General features: G+C 46.3%; 1 protein-coding gene, 1 non-coding gene and 1 pseudogene across 3 annotated transcripts in view; 2 read left to right on the plus strand and 1 right to left on the minus strand.

Annotated features, from left to right (window-relative positions):
- The window catches only part of LOC136835045 (5-oxoprolinase), a 262,765-nt gene that overhangs the window by 63,754 nt on the left and 178,433 nt on the right, over positions 1-20,578 (minus strand). The window lies entirely within an intron of this gene.
- LOC136838395 (U6 spliceosomal RNA) lies at positions 9,640-9,743 on the plus strand. Its single transcript, XR_010852975.1, has one exon. It is a non-coding gene; the product is annotated as a U6 spliceosomal RNA (small nuclear RNA).
- LOC136838382 (5S ribosomal RNA) lies at positions 11,247-11,370 on the plus strand (annotated as a pseudogene).

Consider the following 20,578-nt stretch of genomic DNA (forward strand, 5'->3'; position numbering starts at 1 on the left):
AATCATACAGAGCCCTAATTCGAGGTGTGAATGTTCCTGAATCCTGCAGGCCTCAAAACCAACTGACCCAAATTCAGCAGTTACTAACTTCATTACTTATCTATGGTATTAAGAACATCACAGTGGCAATTTGCCACACTTATACTTTAAAAGTTTGACGGTCTCCTTCATTTACATTCAATTTTGATTCATTGTTTTCCCTTCCTTGTTATTGTCAAGAAATTTAATTTCTTTTTCCCCTTCCCTTAATACTGTGTGCTGTGTTTCAGTGCTTCTTCATGTTAAGGGATGTGAATCAGTTTTTCTAATTTTTTGATGGTGTGAAATTTAGCTTTTCTCATTTGTGTCGTTTACAGAAAAACAAATATATCATTCATGATAAACAAAACAAATTTTTCAGGTTGCCTCATTTGCTGTTTTAGCAAATACTTTATTAACAAACTACAGTGGTATGTATATGAACTGCTGACCAATCAGCGGCCAGTAAATTTACATAGTAACTGATAGACAAATAATGCATATGCATTCAATTTTAGACTTTGTATCTTCTGTACAGATGAAGATCAGATGTGTCATGGAAGTTGGCACCATCCTGCTGGCTTGATGTGTTGCTAAGGAGAATGGTGTGAGAACCACGGTCCGAGAGCCAGATGTGAGCCAGGTGTCATGGAAGTTGGTGGCATCCTATTGGCTCATGGAGTGCGGTGTGGGAACCTATTTCACACGCCACAATAACCCCCCCCACAAGGTTCACCAGGGTGTTGCTGAGGGCGTCCTGCCCTTGAAAACTGGACTGGAGGAGTAATGTTGCTGGGCAAATACACTGGTTTCAGGCGGTCGATGGCAACCCAATCTGTTGTGCCATGGATGTTGATGAGGAACGCTTTCTGCTTGCGGGACAATGACCCGGTAGGGGGCCACATAGTCAAATGGCATCTGTTCTGATGAACACATGTCGCAGTATGTAGAACCTTGGGGATAAAGGTCTTGTCGTTTGGTATCACAAGCGGATCACCATACACCATCTTGGCTGCTGATAGGTCAAGGCCTTCTTTAGGTGTGGTCTGATGGCCAAGGAGGACCCACAGAGGCTGCAAGTACCAGGTCGAGGAGATGCTGCGAGACATCAGGGCTGCTTTTTAGGTGCGGTGGGGTGGAACCTCTCAACCATGTCATTGGATTCGGGATGGTAGGCAGTTGTGTGATGCAACTGGGTGCTGAGGAGGCAGTTTAGGGATATTCAGAGCTGTGATGTGAAGGTAGTGCCTCTGTTGGAGGTGATGTGATCGGGTATGCCGAATCTGGACACCCTTGATAAAGGAAAACACTGGCACATGCTGCTACTGATGCCTGTCACAGGGGCAGCTTTGGGCCATCTTGTCGAGTGGTTGGCCATTGTGAGTAGGTATTGATGTCCTTCGGAGTGAGGGAGGGGTCCTACAATGTCAATGTGGACATAGGGCGAAACGGCATTGCAGTTGATGAAAGGAGCCCACACCTGAATTTGTGTGATGCTGGATTTTGGAGAGCTGGCAGGAAGAACATTCACAGGCCCACAACTTTGCATCTTTCGATATGCCGTGCCAGATGAAGCACTTCTTCAGGAGGGTGGGTGTGGATCGTCCTGAAGGGTGTGCCAGACCGTGGACAATGTCGAAGACATGACATCTGACGTCTAAGTGCCTGTGGGATCCATGGGCGTGGGCAGCTGGTGCTGATATCATAGAGGATGGAAGTAGAGCTGCTGGCGTTGAGGGGGACGTTGTGCCATTGCAGAGGCATTAAGGAGGTCTTGCAGGGGTTGAGCTCTGGGTCCTGCTGTTACTTGGCCACCAACTGCTTGTAATCGAGGCTGAGGTGTACTGCATCAATGGAGACTCTGGAGAGGGCTTCAGCAACGGGGTTGTGTTTCCCAGGAATGTGGCAAAGGGTGCAGTCGAATTCAGCGATGGCTGATAAGTGGTGGCACTGATGGGGTGACCAGGCATCGGACTGACAGTTTATAGAATGCACTAGTGGCAGATGGTCAGTTTGAAGGGTGAAAGGTGTGGCCTCCAAAAAATGCCGGAAGTGTTTGACAGTGAGGTATGCCACCTGGAGCTCACAGTCAAATGTAGTTAATCCCCTGTATTCATGGGGGATGAATTATTATCCTATTACTGTATTAATCTTTGAAATTATATTATTAATATAATTTCAAAGTCATCTTAAACATTAGTACCCTTAAAAATATATACATTCGTACTTCTAAGCCTTCCAGCCAAAGCAGAAAGAGAGTTACCACTTTGACTGATATTCAACAAGGCTGGCTGGAGAGAGAGAGAGAGAGAGAGAGAGAGAGAGAGAGAGAGAGAGAGAGAGAGAGAGAGAGAGAGAGAGAGAGAGAGAGAGAGAGAGAGAGAGTTATCTCTTTAATCTCTCTGACAACAACAAAATTTATATTTGTATTTTGTCTTCCAAAGATGTAATACTTTTACTACACATTTTTTAAACACTATGAACACACACACACACATACAAACAGTATCTTTTCCTGAGAGAGAGAGAGAGAGAGAGAGAGAGAGAGAGATACTCCTTACATATCAAAAGATGTTGTAGTGATGTAAAGAAATATTAAATAGGGAAGCATAAGAATAGAATCTTAAAAAGAGAGAAGTGGAAAAAGATAAATTATACAGTGATCGATCGAGTAAGAACAGAGAGAGAGAGAGAGAGAGAGAGAGAGAGAGAGAGAGAGAGAGAGAGAGAGAGAGAACAACAATTAAGCCTTGGTTGTTATGCACTGCCGAGGCTAGACATGTCGAGTAAGCTAAAAGCAGGAGACCGTCTTTACTTGAACTCAAAACAGTGAGTGAGTGTATCGCGCCCAGGGCCATAAAACCGATCATAAAATCTTAAACCTGTGCCCTTGCGACTTAGCTGACCGAGCATAACCTATAACCTCGTCAGGAGTCAACGTTCCAGCCATATCCATAAGCCTGCCTTCAATAGGAGGCATTTACATGAATTTCCATGAAAAGGGGCTGGACAAAGAGAAGTAGTTCACCATTTCTCCAATTAGACATTCTAGGGAGGAGCCATTAACAACTCTTCCTGAGGTCATTTCCAATCAAATCTTCTAAGGAGAGAATTTGACAACACCTACAACTGTCCTTCCCAATCAAGCTGTTCGAGGGGAGGCCTTACAGATAATATCTTCCAATGAGGTAACTTCAAGGGAGGAGATGGAAGACAGCAGGGAGAAGCCGGGGTTCCAGAGAAGAACGAAGCCAGAGAAGAGTGATTGAGTCACTAGTCATCAGTACGAGAAGACGCAGTACTTCCCCCAGCTTCTGTGGTCCCAACCAGACTCTGACCACGGGCTACTTAACCAGATTCTGTCCGCAGGCTACTTAACCATACCCTGACCGCGGGCTACTTAACCAGACAGAAACTGAACTTCGACTAGCAAGAGTGGTTTTCAAGAGAGTAAAACTGTAACCTAATTGTACTTGTGTATGTAATTAACTTTCATCATTAAAGTAAGAAGCTACCCATTTCGTCTCCATTACGCCTTTCTGAGAGATATAATTACATTTAATATAAATCCCTTCTAAATAATAGACTCGTGAGCTGCTGACTTCAAGAAGAGACACTGTGGATGAATATGTCGCCGACTTAGAAGAAAGACGCAGGTAAGAACGGAACAATAATATGTCACACGAGTTATGAAAAGAAACTTGTGCACGACAATTGAAATACTTGAGCTTCTGAGGGCATGGAAAATATTATATTATTATTACTATTAAAATTAATATTTGAAAATTAGTATTTATTAGGTAAATCATTCATTTATCATATAAAAGAAACATATGTACATATTACAAGTTGGAAAAATTCTTTCATCTCAGTAAGAGACAGAGAGAGAGAGAGAGAGAATTATTATTTTTATTTAATATTATTATTTAAACTTATTAAACTTAATATTAATATTTGAAAATTAGTATGTACCATAAATCATTATTTTATCATAAAATGTATCCTCTAAAAATGCTTCTACTATCATCCTGAAATACTTATACTGTATATCATTTTAATATAATTTCAATAGTACTTTAATATAATTTTAATATTTCAATAGTATCAATTCCGAGCACCTATCTTCGCTTTAATGAGGTCGGGTCCGTGCTGAATGGAGGGGAGAAAACCAGTTCCTCTCTTTCTTTGAGTTACGTATTATTTAATCTTAGAGTATTATTATTATTTATTATTATTATTATTAATCTTAATAATATTCGAAAATTAGTAAACCATTTTTTTATCATAAAAAAAATGTATTAAGTCATGAAAATAACATCAAAATAAACTAGTTTGTTAATATTTCCTGACGAAAAAGTCCGCAAATTGCCAAATTTTTCACGAATAATTTATAGATACGTTCCACAGAAAATCCCGCGAATCATGAGAATGTCAATACGGGGGGTTTACTGTACAGTAGTTTGCCTCTGTCTTGCTGAGTTTCCTGCTAAAAAGGGCAAGGGGTCGAGGACGACCGCATATGATCTGCTCCAAAACAGCTCTTATGGCTACGGTGCTGGCATCAATGGAAAGCAGTAGAGAATGACCTGGTGCAGGGAAAGTGAGGGCGGTGGCCTTGGCGAGGGCATTTTTGGCGGAGGTGAAGGCAGCTTCCTGCGGGGATCCCCAGGCGAGGGCCTTGGGATTGCCCTTGAGGACTTTGTAGAGTGGGGCCAAGGTGGAGATGTTGGGCAAAAAGCGATGATAATAGTTCACCATTCCGAGGAACTCTGGTAGACCCTTGACAGTGGTAGGGGTGGAAAACTTTCTGACAGCGGTGACCTTCTCAGGCAAGGGCTGGACACCCTCATGTGTTATGAGGTGCCCCGAGAATTCTACCCTCTTGGTGGCGAAGGAGCATTTGTTGTATCGGATGACGAGGCCATTTTCTTGCAGGCATTGGAGGATGATGTGCAGGTGTTGGGAGTGCTCTTCCTTTGATGCAGAGAAAATTAAAATATCGTCAACATAACAGACGCAGAAGGGAAGGTCTCCCAGGATGCCATCCATCAATCACTGAAAAGTAGCTCCTGCATTGCGGAGGCCAAAGCAGGAGTAAATGAAGGTAAAGGTGCAGAAGGGTGTTGTGATGGCAATCTTTGGGATTCATGGGGACCTGGAAGTAACCTTTGAGAAGATTTTTGCGCCGTGTAGGAAGGTGGTCATGTCTGTGATGTTAGGGAGTGGGCAGTGGTCAGCCTCGGTGGTCATCATGTTCAGCCTTCTGTAGTCCCTGCATGTTACTATGTGGAGGGGAGATGCCCAAGGACTGGATGCCTTTTGGCACAAACCCATCTTCTCCTTCTCTGCGAGGGTTTTCTTTGCAGTGGCATGTTTTTTGGGCGGTAGGCGTCAGAAACAGGAGTGTACAGAAGGGCCCGAGGTCTTGATGTGGTGGACAATAGCATGCTTAGGGGGGGATTGATGAGACTGTCATAGTTCAGGTTTGAAAACAACTGGGTATGTGGTGAGCAGGTATAGAAACTTGTCTTTGGAATTGGTGATGTGGAGGGTGAGTTCTGCAGCAATGGGCATTGTGGACAGATTGGTGGCATCAACAAGGTACCTGTTGGCAATGTCAACGAGCAGTTGGTGGTGTGCCAAGAAGTCCGCCCTGAGGAGAAGTATTGAGACGTCCGCGACGATAAATCGCCAGTGGTACTTTCTGTCGCCAAGGTTAAGGGTGAGATGCTTCTGACCAAGAGTAAGGATGGGAAAGCCATTGGCAGCTGTGAGTCAGACATTGGATGGCTGTGGGTGTTTGGTTAGTTGACTGGATACATGCAGAAGGGAACAGCAACCCTGTGTCAACCAAAAAGGAAGTACCTGTGACAGAATCAAGGATAAAAAAGATAAGAGGTGCTGACAGATCACGTAGGATTGGATATGTCAGGATTAAGGTTAGATACATGTACATTGCATGGCCCCAGTTGAGGCATAAGCACCCACTTCACACATTTTTTGGCCATGGGCATCCTGGGAGGCAGTTCTTGGCGGCAGGGCCAAATGTTCTGTGGTATCAGCAAAGCTGAAACGGCGGTGATTGCTGCTGTGTGTGTCGTCAGCTCCCTTGGGTTTCTGAAGGTGGAATGGGCGGCAAGGGTTTGTCCTGGACATTTGTGAGGGTTTGATGGCCATGGTGGCCTCTGTGGCATTGAGAAGGTCGTCTGTCGCTAACTGGTTGTATGTTCCTTGATAGGTGGTAAAGGGGTGGGCATGGCGGCGGTTTGCAGCAGTATGGGCATCTGTTATCATCAACTGTGTCTTCGATGTTGGTGAGCCCTGCCCTTACTGACGTTGGCAGGTGCTGCAGCCAGAGTGCCTTGAGGATGTCAATTGATTTGGGAGAACTGTCTGCTGCAGGAGGAAGACGGGTGAGGGCTCCCATCTCGAGAAGGGCGGTGGATGGGCAATTCATAACCTAAGGGTTGCTGTGCTGCATCAAAGATCTGTTGTACATGAACAGCTGGGGATGGCATGAATCTGTCCAGTAGGACCTCCTTCAGGTCTTCATACTGGACGATGTCGGTGTCTTTAGCGTCCAGCCACTCTGTTAGCTGGGGGAAAAGGTGGTCTGGCAAGGCAGGGAGAATGCAATCTTCCTTGGTTGATGAGGACCTTGCACCCTTGATTCGAAGTGTGACTTCAGCTCGACAGAACTAAGTGTAGGCGTTAGCCAGTGTGAAGGTCGGAAGCTTGACTTGGGCGATGGTATTGGCAGGAGTGGCAGAAGTGGAGGGTGATGTGTTGTCGCCGGACGTCTCAGGCATCTTTGCTGGGTATTGGTGTGGCAGGGTCACCACTTTAGCAGGATGATAACTGAGACAAGACATTGATCTTGAGAATGATACTTTTTTAACAAACTGCAGTGGTATTTACATGAATTGCTGACCACTCAGCAGCCAGGAAATTTACATAGTAACTAACAGACCAATAATGCACGTATTCGATTTTAGACTGTATCTTCTGTATAGACGAAGATCAGGTGTGTCACAGAAGTCGGCGCCATCCTGCTGGCTTGATGTGTTGCTAAGGAGAATGGCGCGAGAACCACAGTCCAAGAGCCAGGTGTGAGCCTGGTGTCATGCAAATTGGTGCCATCCTGTCAGCTCATGGAGCGTGGAGTGGGAATCTATTTTCATGGCACACTGTGTACAGTATGAAGTGCTGGTGTTGGTATTTTAAATTTTTTATTTTTTGAGATACAGTAATTCTTACTGTTTTGTGCCAGATAACACCACCACCTTTTTCTACTGCCACTAACGAGTATCAGTAATGTTTCTTGCCTTTCAGTGTGTAAGTGTGTTTTGCCATCCCTCTTACATTTCAAATTTCAGCAGATCGGCATGTGCAGCTTATGTGGGGCTTTGTGTTTGATTGTGTGCTGATTTTTCTGGTGTGTAAGACTGACTGTAAGTATGCCCACGCTTGCATTTCTGAGTTTTCCAGGGTCTGTTGTGTCTATACTTCACTTGATATGGACACACACCTGCTATGCAATACCTGTCCAGGCCAGTGCAGCTCACTCTAACCTATAAAATTTGCAGGGATTGGTTACGTGACCATTGAGCTAACACAGTGAGATGACACTTGGCTGCCTAAATTACTGCTATTTCTGCACTTGAATCTCCAAAGTTGTGGTCAATTCCCTGGTTAAGGACTGATAGTTTTCCAAAAATGTGCCTTTCCTGCTACTGTACTCCACATGCTCACTAATCACTTACACTGCAAGCTCTGCCCAGTGAATGAACCTTTCCTTTCCATGGCTGCTCTTGTACCTGCTTGTCTAGCATAGTAACCAGTGTCATCAGCTTCCCATTTTTAGGAATTTTTTTAAGCTAAATGTAGTTTTGTTCATGAGACTTACCTGCCAGATATATATATAGCTGTATTCTCCGAAGGTCCGACAGAATTTCAAATTTCGCGGCACACGCAGTGGCCGGTCAGGTGGTTAGTACCCATTCCCGCCGCTGGGAGGCGGTATCAGGAACCATTCCCATTTTCTATTCAGATTTTCTCTGTCGCCGGACTGTCAACACCTGTTGTCAGTTCCTCCGCTCTTTTGGATTTCGAAATTTGTTGTCACTTAAGTATTTTGGTTGTTTTTGGTATTAAACTGGATCTGTGACTTGGCATACGCTCTTTGTGGACCGTTTTTGATTTTGCTTTTGACTTTTCTTATAATTAAGATGTCTTACCTCTAGCTATCGAGTCTGTAGCTTGGGTGAATGTAAGGTGAGGCTATCGAAGACTTTGATAGTTCCTCACTCTTTATGTATGATATGTAAGGGTGTTCAATGCTCTATGATAATCGGTAATGAATGTGTGGGATTGTCTGAGGGTGAGTGGAAGAAATATGAAGCCTATATGCTTAAATTGAGCGTGATAGGCTGAGGAAATCTTCCTCCTAGAGTGCATCCTTAGTTGGACAGTCAGGTTTTCTCCGACTAGTAACCCTGTAATAAATTTATTACTAACCCTGTAGTTTGTTGCTGCAGAAGGTAATTCCCTGGCTCTCGTGTGGAGTCAATGCGTGCTCTTGAAACTAAAGTGAATGCAATTCAAACGCATAGTGTTAGTGCTAGTGCCCCTAGTGTTGTGGAGGGGGCGTCAGATCGGCCCTATAATGCCTCTAGGCCTGGACCTCTGTCGAACTCCCAGGACCAGGGAGGGCATGTCGAAAGCCGCATGAGGGTTACGGGGCTTCCCACCGATCTGGCGTTGAGAGCCCGGCAGGTCCTGATGACGCTACCCAGGCTGCCAGGGATCGTGCTCAGGCACGCATCCTGAAGGATTGCTTCTCGTCCTCCGACACGTCCTCCCCGCCTCGGGGTTGGAGCTCGGTTGGACTCTCGCCCTCTTAAGAGAAGCTTAGGAGGAGAGGACGGCTTCACGTCCTCTTCCTCTGAGACGTTTGTACTCTCCCGAAAGTTGCGTGGATATTCCTCTGCAGAAGAGAATAAAGTGTTTTTCGAATGATCACTCTACTCGGCCCCCTGTCGCGCTAAGGCAAGGGCTAGAGCTTCTTCCCCTGTGGAAGGAAGTATACGTCTCTCGCCCCCTTTCCTTCTCTCAGGTTCAGCCCTTCTCCCGAGAGAGTGGCTTCTCCAAGCGTAAGATTTTGTTGGGTTTGCAACAACAGCTGGATGCTCTCATGAACCTTTCAAGATTCGTATCTGCCTGTTAAGAGGTACAGACTTTCACCTTCGTCTCCCGCTTCGGGAACGATACAGAGCGTCTGTCGTCTAGAGAGAGTGTTTAGTGGCTTCCTATTCGTCTTCCCGAGTTGAGGTGTTGGCCTTTTCTCTTGTCTCGCGCCAGGAGCGGCGTCTTGCTCTTCGTGCGCTTCTCACGCTTCACGCGCCTCACCTTGCGCTTTCGGCGCGCGCACAGCCATGACGTCGCGCCACGCCACGCTGTGACTCTCTTCTAGTACTTGCCACGGAGCCTCTCGCGCGTCACGCCATGACGCTCCGCGGTCGCCGCCGTATAGCTTCAAGTCTTGTGTTGACACCGCTCCAGTTGTTCATCATGTCGCACAACTACCCGCTTCAACATCTGATGTCCTTCTTAATTTAGCCAGTACTTGCTTCCGCAGTACATATACTAATTGGAACGATACAGAGAAGATTAGCATGGCTCTTGCGCAAGGATGACACGCTAATCGTGAAGCGTTCCACATTTTTTATGTTTACTATACGTACTCTAGTTGACGACTTCTTCGTTCGCGGTAGTTCCCGCCACGTATCGGCGAATCGAACTACTTTCACCACTCACTCAAGACCCTCCAGCTGCGGAAGAACATCCTCTTTCGTCACAGCCTTTGTATGAAGAGAAACTTCTTTCGTCTTCTTCTTCCTCTGATTATCAGACTCTGGCTTTTTCTTAAGGATCTGTTTCCTGAGACTTTTCTACCGTCGGCTCCTCTCTCTCCACCTTCGCAGTTGTCTTTGTCTTAAGGGAGCGTTTGACGAAAAATCGGAAATAAAATTTTCTGGGATATTTTATATATGGCATCATACATATCCTGACTATCTTCTCAGAAAGTTTTATTTAAAAGTTCGCCACAGTTAGAAGTTATAAACAAAACAGTAACCTATCATAGTCAAATTACATTTTTCATATAATGTAATGATATTGTCAGTATATCGGTGGTAATTTCCTTTTAGCTATGAAATAATATCTAATGCGATCTATGGCAACCCTGTGGACATAATGCGCATCAGCGAAAGACAGGAATGCCGCAGGGCAGTCACTCAGTCAGTGGCAGTCAGTCAGTAGCAGCTCAGAGCTTGACTAAGTAAACGTCGGCGCTGGCCAACCTCAGCCGTGTTTTGACACTCGCTTCATTTAGCTTCATTTAGCGAAGTTATATTACTTTGCAGGTCTATTTTTTGTCTTTTAATTATGTCATAAAAACATCAAACTGTGTAACGGCAAGCAAATAAATACACAGAGAAGCAAAAATATCGTTTTCTCAAAACCTAAAGTTATCGACATTCAAACTGCATCTCCTTCATAACGCTTGCACCGATCTCAGATACAAAAAGTAAACGAAAGCTAAATGTTTGCATAACAAAGGGGCTTCCATGGGAAGCAACACGAGACCCGCACCACGAGAAAGAGTTTTTTTCCCGAAGGAATGTCACTTCCAAGAGAGGTAGCAAGTGACTCCCTTCATCTCCAGACTCCCTTTGCAACCAGGCTTCATTTTGCACAAGCCTGGAAAGAGTGAGGGGCAGACGTTTGGTCCCTCCTACTGTTAGAGAGAGGTTACTTGATTCCCTTCCTGTCTCCTCTTTTGTTTTTTGTTTCCCAACTGCCTTCCTGTCAAACAGAAAATTGTTTGACCTGCTCGAACAGATGTTCGAGCGGAGAGCAGTGGAACAGATATTGGACTCGGTGTTCCCCGGGATTTTACTACAGATTGTTTCTAGTCCCGAAACTTTCAGTAGGCTGGAGACCCGTCTTGGACGTCAACAGGTCGAACAACTTGGTCCGGAAGGAAAAGTTCAAGATGGAGACCTCGCAGTCAATACTAGGAGCCCTTCATCCCGGGGATTGGATGGTATCTTTGGATCTCCAAGATACTTATCTTCACGCCCCAATTCATCCACGTTCGGTGAAGTATCTCAGGTTGTCTTGGGGGACTAGACGTACCAGTTCAGGGCTCTCTGCTTTGGACTCTGCACAACGGCCATACCACGTTGAAAACACCGCTTCTCGTCCGATCAGCGAAGTTAAGCAACGTTGGGTCTGGTCAGTAGGCTACGTGGATGGTTGACCGCCTGGGAACACCAGATGCTGTTGGCGTCACATTTTGCTCCGAGGGTGTTTACACGTCTCATGAAAAACGTTGCGATGCAGTTGCATCTGTCGCACGTCAGGATCTCACTCTACTTGGACGACTGGTTGATTCGAGCGTCGTCGAAGCGAAGGTATCTGGAGGACCTTCAGTTGACTCTGCAACTCGTGAAGTCCCTGGGACTTCTGGTCTGTGGAGAAGTCGCAGCTGATCCCCTCACTGTCCATTGTGTCTGGGAATTCAGATCTATTCAGCGGCTTTTATAGCGTCTCCCGTCGCAAGAACGGCAACTTCTATGTACTGAAAAAGTTTGGCCTTCTTGGAAAAGGAAACATGCTAGGTGAAGGAAGGAATGAGTCTGCTGGGGACCATTTCCTCGCTGGAGAAGTTTGTTTTCTGGAGAGTCTGCATCTCAGGCCTCTTCAGTTCTTTTGTTGGAGAACTGACAAAGCAAGGAAGTCTTGAAAGAGGAATTGAGAATTCTTCCTTATATAAAGAGGATCTGTGGTGGTGGCTCGATCCAACGGAATTGCAGAAAGGGATCTCCCTCAAGCTTCTGAACCCCAACCTAGTGTTGTTTTTCCGACGGGTCGTCAACAGGTTGGGGGCAACACTAGAGGGAGAGAAAGTGTTAGGAACCTGGAGAGAGGAACAGGTGTCCTGGCACATCGACTTCAAAGATTTGGCGGCTATCTTTTAGCTCGCCAATTCTTGAGGTCCAAGTTTGCAATCGTGTAGTTCTAGCAAACTCGGACAATACTTGTTCCCTGTTCTGCCTTGCAAGAGAGATTATTCTTTGAGCCTATGCTTCGCAACATTTCGATTCTCACAAGTTTTGTGGCAGAGGTCGAAAATGTTCAAGCAGACCTGCTCTGTTGGCGCCATCAACTCCTGCCGAAGGAATGGACCCTTCATCAGGAGGTTTGCCAAGATTTTGGAAATTTTGGGGTCGCCATCTTGTGGATATTTTCACGACCTCAAGAACAGAGAGGCTCCTCTGTAAAGCTCATCTGTACTCGACCCTGGGGCAGTTGCGATAGTTGCTCTTCCCTGGGATTGGACGGGAATAGATGTTTACGCCTTTTTTCCCGTTCTAAATTCTGGGAGAAGTCATACGCAAGTTCGCGGCCTCACAAGGGACGAGGATGACTCTCATCCCCATGTTTTGGCCTTGAACCACTGGTTCTCGGAGTTTCTCTTCTGGTTGGTAGACGTTCGAGGACCCTTCCTATGAGAGCAGACCTGCACATACAAACCCACTTCACGAGATATCTTTGAATCTCCCCGCTCTGAACCTGACTGCTTTCAGACTATCGAAACTTGGTCAGAGCGAAGGGTTTTTTCTGGCCAGGGGCACGGGCCATCGCTAGAGCCAGAAGTTCTTCATCTAAAGGATATATCTAGCGAAGTGAGCAACCTTCAAAGGTTGGTGTAGAAAGAAGGGCTTTTACTCTTCCTCTATCATTGTGAGCCAGGTTGCGGATTTTCTCCTTTACTTAAGAGAAAACTCGATATAGCAGTTCCGACTATCAAGTGTTATCGGAGCATGCTTTCGATTTGTATTCAGACACAGAGGATTAGCTTTGTCTGACAATAAGGGACCTCTACGATTTTCTGAGCTCTTTCAAGACGTCCAAGGTTCCTCAGCTGATTTCCCCTGCTTGGAACTTGGACGTAATGCTCAAGTTTTTTTGATGTTTAGTCCTTTTGAGCCTCTCCCTCTGCATCTCTTAAGGATGTTACTAGAAAACGGCATTTCCTGGCGAAGAGAGTGAGAGAAGTTCGAGGCCGTCATGTGGGCTTCAAGGAACACAATGCTGTCTATTCTTTAAGCCCTAAGTTCTTGGTTAAGAATGATAGGTCTTCTAACCCTTGGCCTAGACACTTTGAAATTAAAGGTTTAGCAGACCTTATTGGACAGGAACCTGAGGGAGTTCTATGTCCAGTTAGAGCTCTCAAGTACTACCTTAAAAGAACACAGGACACTCTTGGTCCATTGGATGTTTTTATGGTGTTCTGTGAGGCAACCAGTTAAACCTATGTCGAAGAATGCACTGGCATTCTTCATTAGGGACGTCATTAAGGACGCACACTCTAGTTGTGACGACTCCAACTTCAAGTTGTTGAGAGTTAACGCTCACGAGGTGAGGGCAGTTGCTACCTCCATGGCGTTCAAGAAAATATGGTACTCAGTGACATTTTTAGTGCCACATTTTGGCGAAGTCAATTCGGTGTTTGCCTCACACTCTTGGCAAGATGTTTAGGTAGTATACGAAATTGCTTTTCGCTGGGACCATACATTGCTGCTTCAGCAACCTTGGGGACAAGGGGGTAACTCTGATCCTATCCCTTTTTAATTGTGTTTTTGTGGTTGTTGGGTCGACTACTGGAGGCAGTCTTCCCAATCCTTTGCAAACTAACGCTTTAGATGTTGGTTAGGTGGTTAGTAATGCTCTTTTGTCCTCTTTGTATGGGCTATGATCTAGTCACATTGTGGTCACGCTCCCGTTGACAGATCATCTAGAAGTCGCCAGCTATATAGGTCACTACCTCGCTGGGGTCTCTAGTAAAGCAGAAGCAGACTAGAGTGACAGTAACCACTCAGTCAGCTACGCTATCAGATAAGGAACCAAAATAATTTTACCAATAATTGGTTTTTCCTATTTCTTGGCTGTCTCTACCCCCTCCAAAGGTGGTATTCAGCTATATATATATCTGGCAGGTAAGTCTCATGAACAAAATGATATTTTAATGATAAAATAAAGTTTGTTCATACTTACCTGGCAGATATATATATTTATATTGCCCTCCCTCCTCCCCTCAGGAGACAGTGGCGTTAGAAAATCTGAATAGAAAATGGGAATGGTTCCTGATACCCGCCTCCCAGCGGCGGGAATGGGTACTAACCACCTGACCGGCCACTGCGTGTGCATGAAAATTTGAAATTCTGTCGGACCTTCGGAGAATACAGCTATATATATATCTGCCAGGTAAGTATGAACAAACTTTATTTTATCATTAAAATATCATTTTTAGGCTGTTATGAAGTTGTTCTAGGTTTGAGAACTAAATATTAAATGTATTTGTGTGCTTATGCATAATCTTGCTTTGTGAGTGTAATGTGGCAAATTGTGGAGGGCTGACTGACAGGTTGAGTGACTTTTTAAAAATACTCCTGGCTACACACAGTAATTCTCTCTCTCTCTCTGGTTGTCATCTGATTCCAGGTTGGGGTTTTGAGGTTAACTGGAAACAGAAATATCCACTTGTTCAACTTTAGTCTACAATAAGACATTTTGGCTGTGATGTGATTATATTTTGCTGGAATTTTCTTGAATTACTATCATATTTCCTAAAATACAGAGTGAACATGTTAGTGATTTTGGTGATAAAGCTTTTGTCTTTTATTTATAGTCTTCCTTTTTCCATATAATGTTATTGCATGCATGAATTAACTTATTTGAATCCAAGGGTATATAACTGTGAGTGCATTTTACTACAAACTAAATAAAAATATTTACAAACTAAATAAAAATATTCACATTTTTCTGTTTCTAAACTGCATGGCCTGAAGTGAGAAGTTTCTGCTACAGAGTTAAGTCCTGAAGACTTCTCAACAGATACCAGCAACAAGATGTATGACTGCTGGCCACTGGAACCAAGAACATCCTTAATTTCTGAGCTCGTCCCTGTGTCACCCGGTGAAATTCCTTAGTAGCACGAATTTCTAGGTATAAATATTGCTAAATATACCAGAGAAAAAAGCTATCAGGAATGCTGGGGTTACTACCCCCAGATCGAGCATCTATATGAAAATAGACGTCGGTATGGGCAAGGGTGGGTGAGGTCATCACTACCACAGAACCACACTCTGAAGACATCCCAATGGCAAAACCCCCGGGAAGAGCGGAGAGCCGACCCAACTCCCACACTCACTCGCCCGCCAAACAGCGACCCCAGCGCCATCTGAACTCATTCCTTTCTAGCACGTGATCGCTGCGATCTTGTGAATTTTCGCTTGTGCTTTTTTCGGAATTTTCCGCTGTTTTGCATCATGGCATCGAGCACCTTTACTGTTTCCAAGTTAAGTACCATCTTCTTTTGGGGTTTTTATGATAAGTCCGGCTGTTTAAGCCCGTATACATAAATTATACGTGGTTTTCGTTTGGGTCGCTGCGGCGTCCCGCTTGACAGCCATTCCGACCTACAGGTATACCCATTCGGCTTGTTCTGTTTAGGTTTCTCTTGGTCGTTTACACAATTTATCTTTAATTCCCCATCAGGGAGCATCCTGGCGGCGTTCTTTCGGTGTGTCTTTGGGTCTCCTTTAATATTGTTTGTTACAAGTTTCCTCTCATAGGGGTTCTTTTGATAGTTTAAGGTATCCGAAGTTTTCACTCATTAATTTTCTCCCCAGGATGTTTCCCTTTCTGAGAAGTGTGATAAAAGACTTTTTCACTATATGTGCTTGATGACGTGAAAATTATAATATTCACCCTTACGTGGCGTCAGGTTCGATCTGTTGACTGTTTACATTCTGTCGCCTCGTTCGGTTAGGCTATAGCCTAGCACAAGCGTATATTTTTAGTTTGTTTGATGATTATTTGATGGTTATATATTTTTTACTCTGGTTAACATATCCTTTGGGGGTGTTAGCCTAGTTCTTTCATTAACGAATGAACTAGGCTACCTCTTTATCCTTTGTTTTCCTAACCTCCTGCTCTCCCGTATATTGCTTGAGAGGGTAGGAGGGGGTGGTAGTCAGGTCGAGGGAGTTTCTGTTGTTGTCCCATCCACCTTCCGCTTGTTCGGGTGGCTGAAGTTGAGACCCCTTTGTTCCCCCTCTATCACCAGTGGGGGGAGAGGATTTTATTTGGGAGATCTCCTTCATGCTTCATACAATCCCTTACTTGAGTCGGTTTAGGTTGGCCTTCAACACAGGAATTTCTCTCCCTGTTCTTTCCTCCCCCTTCCCTTCTCTCCTCCTGGTTACCTAGGCTATGCCGACCAGGAGGGTGAGAGCGTATATGGTTTGGTATTATATTATCCCCACCCCTTCTCCTTCCCCGGTGCTTGTAGTGGGTCACGGTCTCCCCGTATACTTTACGGGGTTACAGTTGAGCGGAGGGTATTACCCCAGTCTCCTGTTCTTATTCTCCGGACCCTTTCCTACTAGTACTCTCCTTTCTCCTTCCTCCTTCCCCCCATTATAATATGTGAATCCTTTCCTGAGGTTCTAGCTTTTGTCATCTCCTCGTGTGCGAGACATCGAGCTTTCGATGGTCACCCCGAGGTAGACAGGCCTATCCTAGTTGAGGGACACGCTCTCTCCTGGGATCGGTCCTGCCGGCATTTACTGGAACAAGTGTTTCGTTGATTCGCTCTCTCCGGATCAAGCGGGTTTTCGACCACTTCAGGGCTCAGTTTCCGCCATCCCCGGCCCTCCCGTTGCTCCGTTAGGCTAAATGCTTCGGCATGTTGCGTCTTTATGGATAGGTTTGACTGGCTTTTCCACCTGACCATATTATGATCAGCTGTGATGTACTGCCTCGCCTTCCTACCGGACTCTAGCTTCGGAGGTTATGGATCCCGGAGGGTTGTGCTGGAACCCGACAGGGGTCTATGATCTGTTATTCTTATTATATTGTTAACCAATTTTTTGTACATCACTTTATCTGTTATACTAGTTTTCCCCGGCGGCCTCACCGCCGCCGGACTCAAAAATTCATAACTAGTTTATCTACTTCGTACCTTGAGTTCAGTGACCCTTTCTTTGAGTTCGACCGGATTATCTCCGGCGTTCCTCGAGATAGAGTGTCCTGTCTGGCTCAGTAATTTCATCCCGCCGGAGTATCCCGGCGGTATGGCACGAACATCTTAAACCTATAGCTTAAGTTATCTTAGATGAGTAGGTTCATACTTTATGATCTTTTTCAACCCACCGGAGTGCTCTGGTAGCATGGTATGAAATTACTTAGTACCTACTTTAGTTTAAGGTATCTTAGATTAGTAGGTTCATGTACTCTTCACACTTACAGACTGTTCGTTGTGAGGAGCCGGGTGCACTGCTGTCCTGCACCAGCCCCACGGGCACGTGGTATGCCGCACACCACGCTGGCTGGCTGTGCGGTGCGACTGGATGACCTGATTGTGTGGCACCCGGATGGCTGTGAGGTTTGCTTCGCGTTCTACGGGTGTGTCCAGGACGAGTCGGTAAGCCGATCCTTCTTGTCTCGCCCCTCCGGGGCTCTTACATCTAATATCAAATAGTTTTCTGGTTTATAATGAGCTTACCATTATATAACCGGCCTTTGATATTCCCCCTCTTTTTCAGGCTGACAAATCCTCCCGTAAAGATGCCCTCGAGTCCCTCCGTGCCTGGGTGGCTGGGTTCGGTAGGAACGTTCCGTCGGGGAAGCCGTATGTTCTCGATGAAAATCTCCGGAACATACTCTACCCCGGCGCCCGGATTGCTGCGGCTGTTCCCGCTGAGGTGGCCGCCCCTATCATCGAGCAAATCCAGGTAGAGACCCAGCCAATCCAGAACGATCCTTTGTATGAGGATGTTTTGAGGGATGTCGCCGCGCTGGATCTCGACCTGGAACCCATGAATACGGAACAGGACCAGGAGGTAGGTAGGGAGGTAAGTGAGGCAGTGGGGGTGGGCACCCTTTTTGAATCTCCTTCATCATCATCTGTGTCTTCCTTTCAGGGATTCCATAAATCTTCTCTCTTGGGGGACAGAACACAATCTACTGTCCCCAAGCTGAAGAAGTCGTGGAAGGTGAAAGGCTATAAGTCTTCGTCTTCCTGCAAAGCATCCCCCTTTCCCCCGTCGAAGACCCAGGACGCTGGTCCGGTGGCCTCCGGGAGCAAACCCATTACCTCGGGCAAAGAAGCGAGTAAGAGAGTGGCCAAGCCTAGCCCTCCTCGCCAGCCTGCCTTTGACCCTGAGGCGTTTGCAGGGATGCTTTTAGAGAGGTTCTCTTCAGAGGTAGAGGCTAAGTTGAGTAAGATCACGGAGAGGCTTCAGGGCCAGGAGACTATGATCTCCAATGTTGTACGTTCCGGAGGTGCTGGGGTACACTATCCCATCCCGGACTCCTCCGCCCTCCCTCCGCTCGATAAAGGGAACCCGTGGTGTTTAGCCCTTCATGCTCCCCGGCATGAAGACACGTTAACAATAGAAGGTTTAGGCACTCGTAGACTGGAGGAGCTGGAATTCTTCCCTCCAGATCTTCTGCCTCCCTACCCAGGCTTTGCTAGGCTAACAGATGAAGCCTGGATACGCTCTGACAAGGTCCCTAAGGAGACAGTGATCTTCCCTAGAGACCAAGCACAATCGGCCCTGATGCGCACGTTCTCGGACTGGCAAGCGGAGAACACTAAGTTGACCCCTTTCAAGGGCAACTTTACCATGTTCTCCCCTTGGGGATAAACTCCCAACCCCTGCTTGACTAAAGTAGCTCTTGCTACTGCTCAAGCATGTTGTGAGGGTAAACCTTTACCCCAGCTTCGAGAAACGGACCCACATCTCTCATCTTCCCTGGGGATGATGTTTTCTGGAAGGACGCCGCCATGTTTACTTCTGGTAAACTGGGCGCAGGTGCGCTTCCAACCAGTTTAGTGAGCAGCTTCCCAAGCTGCCGGAAACTCTCCTGAAAGCTGAGTTCGAGGCACGACCGCCTGAGTCGGTCTCTGAACTCGCTATGCCTGGCGGAGGCAACGGCCGTCTCGTTTTTCCGAGTCGCTGTTCCAGGTTCTGACGAAATCCTTATTAGCGGGATTCCAGTCAGACCTGTTTGACTTCATGGTGGCGCGGCTGAATTGCCTCAAGTTCATTTTCGCTGACGCTACCATTCGACATGAGCCTAACAAGCTCATGAAGAGTTCCTTCTGGGGAGCCAATCTGTTCCCAGAAGACGAAGTCACTACGGTCCTGGCGGAGGCGACCAGGGCTAATCAGAGTTTGCGCTCCCGGTGGGGTATTCCGGCCTTTAAGCGGAAGACCCCAGAGTCCGGCGGCTCCCAATTTAGACCGGGTAAGAGGTACAGGAAGCACAGAAGGCAGCAGCTTCAGCCTGTGGTTCAGGCAGTACCTGTCTCGGCGGTGAGCCAACCCTCAACATCCAAGGCTCAACCTCAACAGTTTGTGCTGGTTCAACCAGCTCAACACTCCCTTGCCACTCCTTCCTATGTGTCGTCTCTGGCATATAACCCGTCATATGAGGGTCGGGGGGCATTTCATGGCCTTAACAGGAGTGCAAGGGGAGGTAGAGCTAGAGGCTCCTATAGAGGTAAGGCTGCCCAATGGTCCCTCTCCCGGGGAAGAGGAGGCCGCGGTAGAGGTAGTAAACCCGCCCCACCCCAGTGAGCCCAACCAGGTGGGCGGGAGACTATACTGGTTCAGAAACCAGTGGACCTTCAGTCCTTGGGCACACAGTATAGTGTCCAAAGGTCTAGGTTGGAGCTGGATCAAGGGCCCTCCTCCCTTGACCAGGTTTTACCAACCTTCCTCCAAAGTTCTACAGGACTTTGTGACGGAACTGCTCGAAAAGAGAGCAATAAAGAAAGTGAGACACCTCAAATTCCAAGGCAGGCTGTTTACTGTTCCCAAAAAAGACTCCAGTCAACAAAGAGTAGTTCTGGATCTATCGCATCTAAACCGTTACATACAATGCGACAAATTTTGCATGCTTACAGTTGCGCAGGTACGGACTCTACTTCTGCGTGGAGCCGTTACCACCTCTATTGATCTTTCAGACGCATACTATCACGTCCCGATTGCGCGGATCTTCTCTCCCTTCCTAGGTTTCAGACTGGGGAAACAGGCCTACTCCTTCAAGGTAATGCCTTTCGGGCTCAACATAGCTCCCAGGATATTCACAAAACTAGCAGACACAGTAGTTCAGCAGTTGCGGTCCCGGGGGATATCGTTAGCAGCGTACCTAGACGATTGGATAATCTGGGCTCCAACCGTCGAGGAATGCCGGAGTGCTACGACCACAGTAATAGATTTTCTGGGGTCCCTAGGCTTCAAATTGAACTGGGGGGAAATCCCGCCTAACTCCGGAGACTCGGTTTCAATGGTTAGGTATCCAGTGGGATCTAACCTCGTACAAACTATCTCTTCCATCAAACAAACGGAAGGAAATAGCCGCAGCTACCAGGAAGTTTCTGAATTACAAGAAAGCGTCCCGCCGGACACAAGAAAGA

The sequence above is a fragment of the Macrobrachium rosenbergii genome, chromosome 4 (assembly GCF_040412425.1).
Source record: "Macrobrachium rosenbergii isolate ZJJX-2024 chromosome 4, ASM4041242v1, whole genome shotgun sequence".
Lineage (NCBI taxonomy): Eukaryota > Metazoa > Arthropoda > Malacostraca > Decapoda > Palaemonidae > Macrobrachium > Macrobrachium rosenbergii.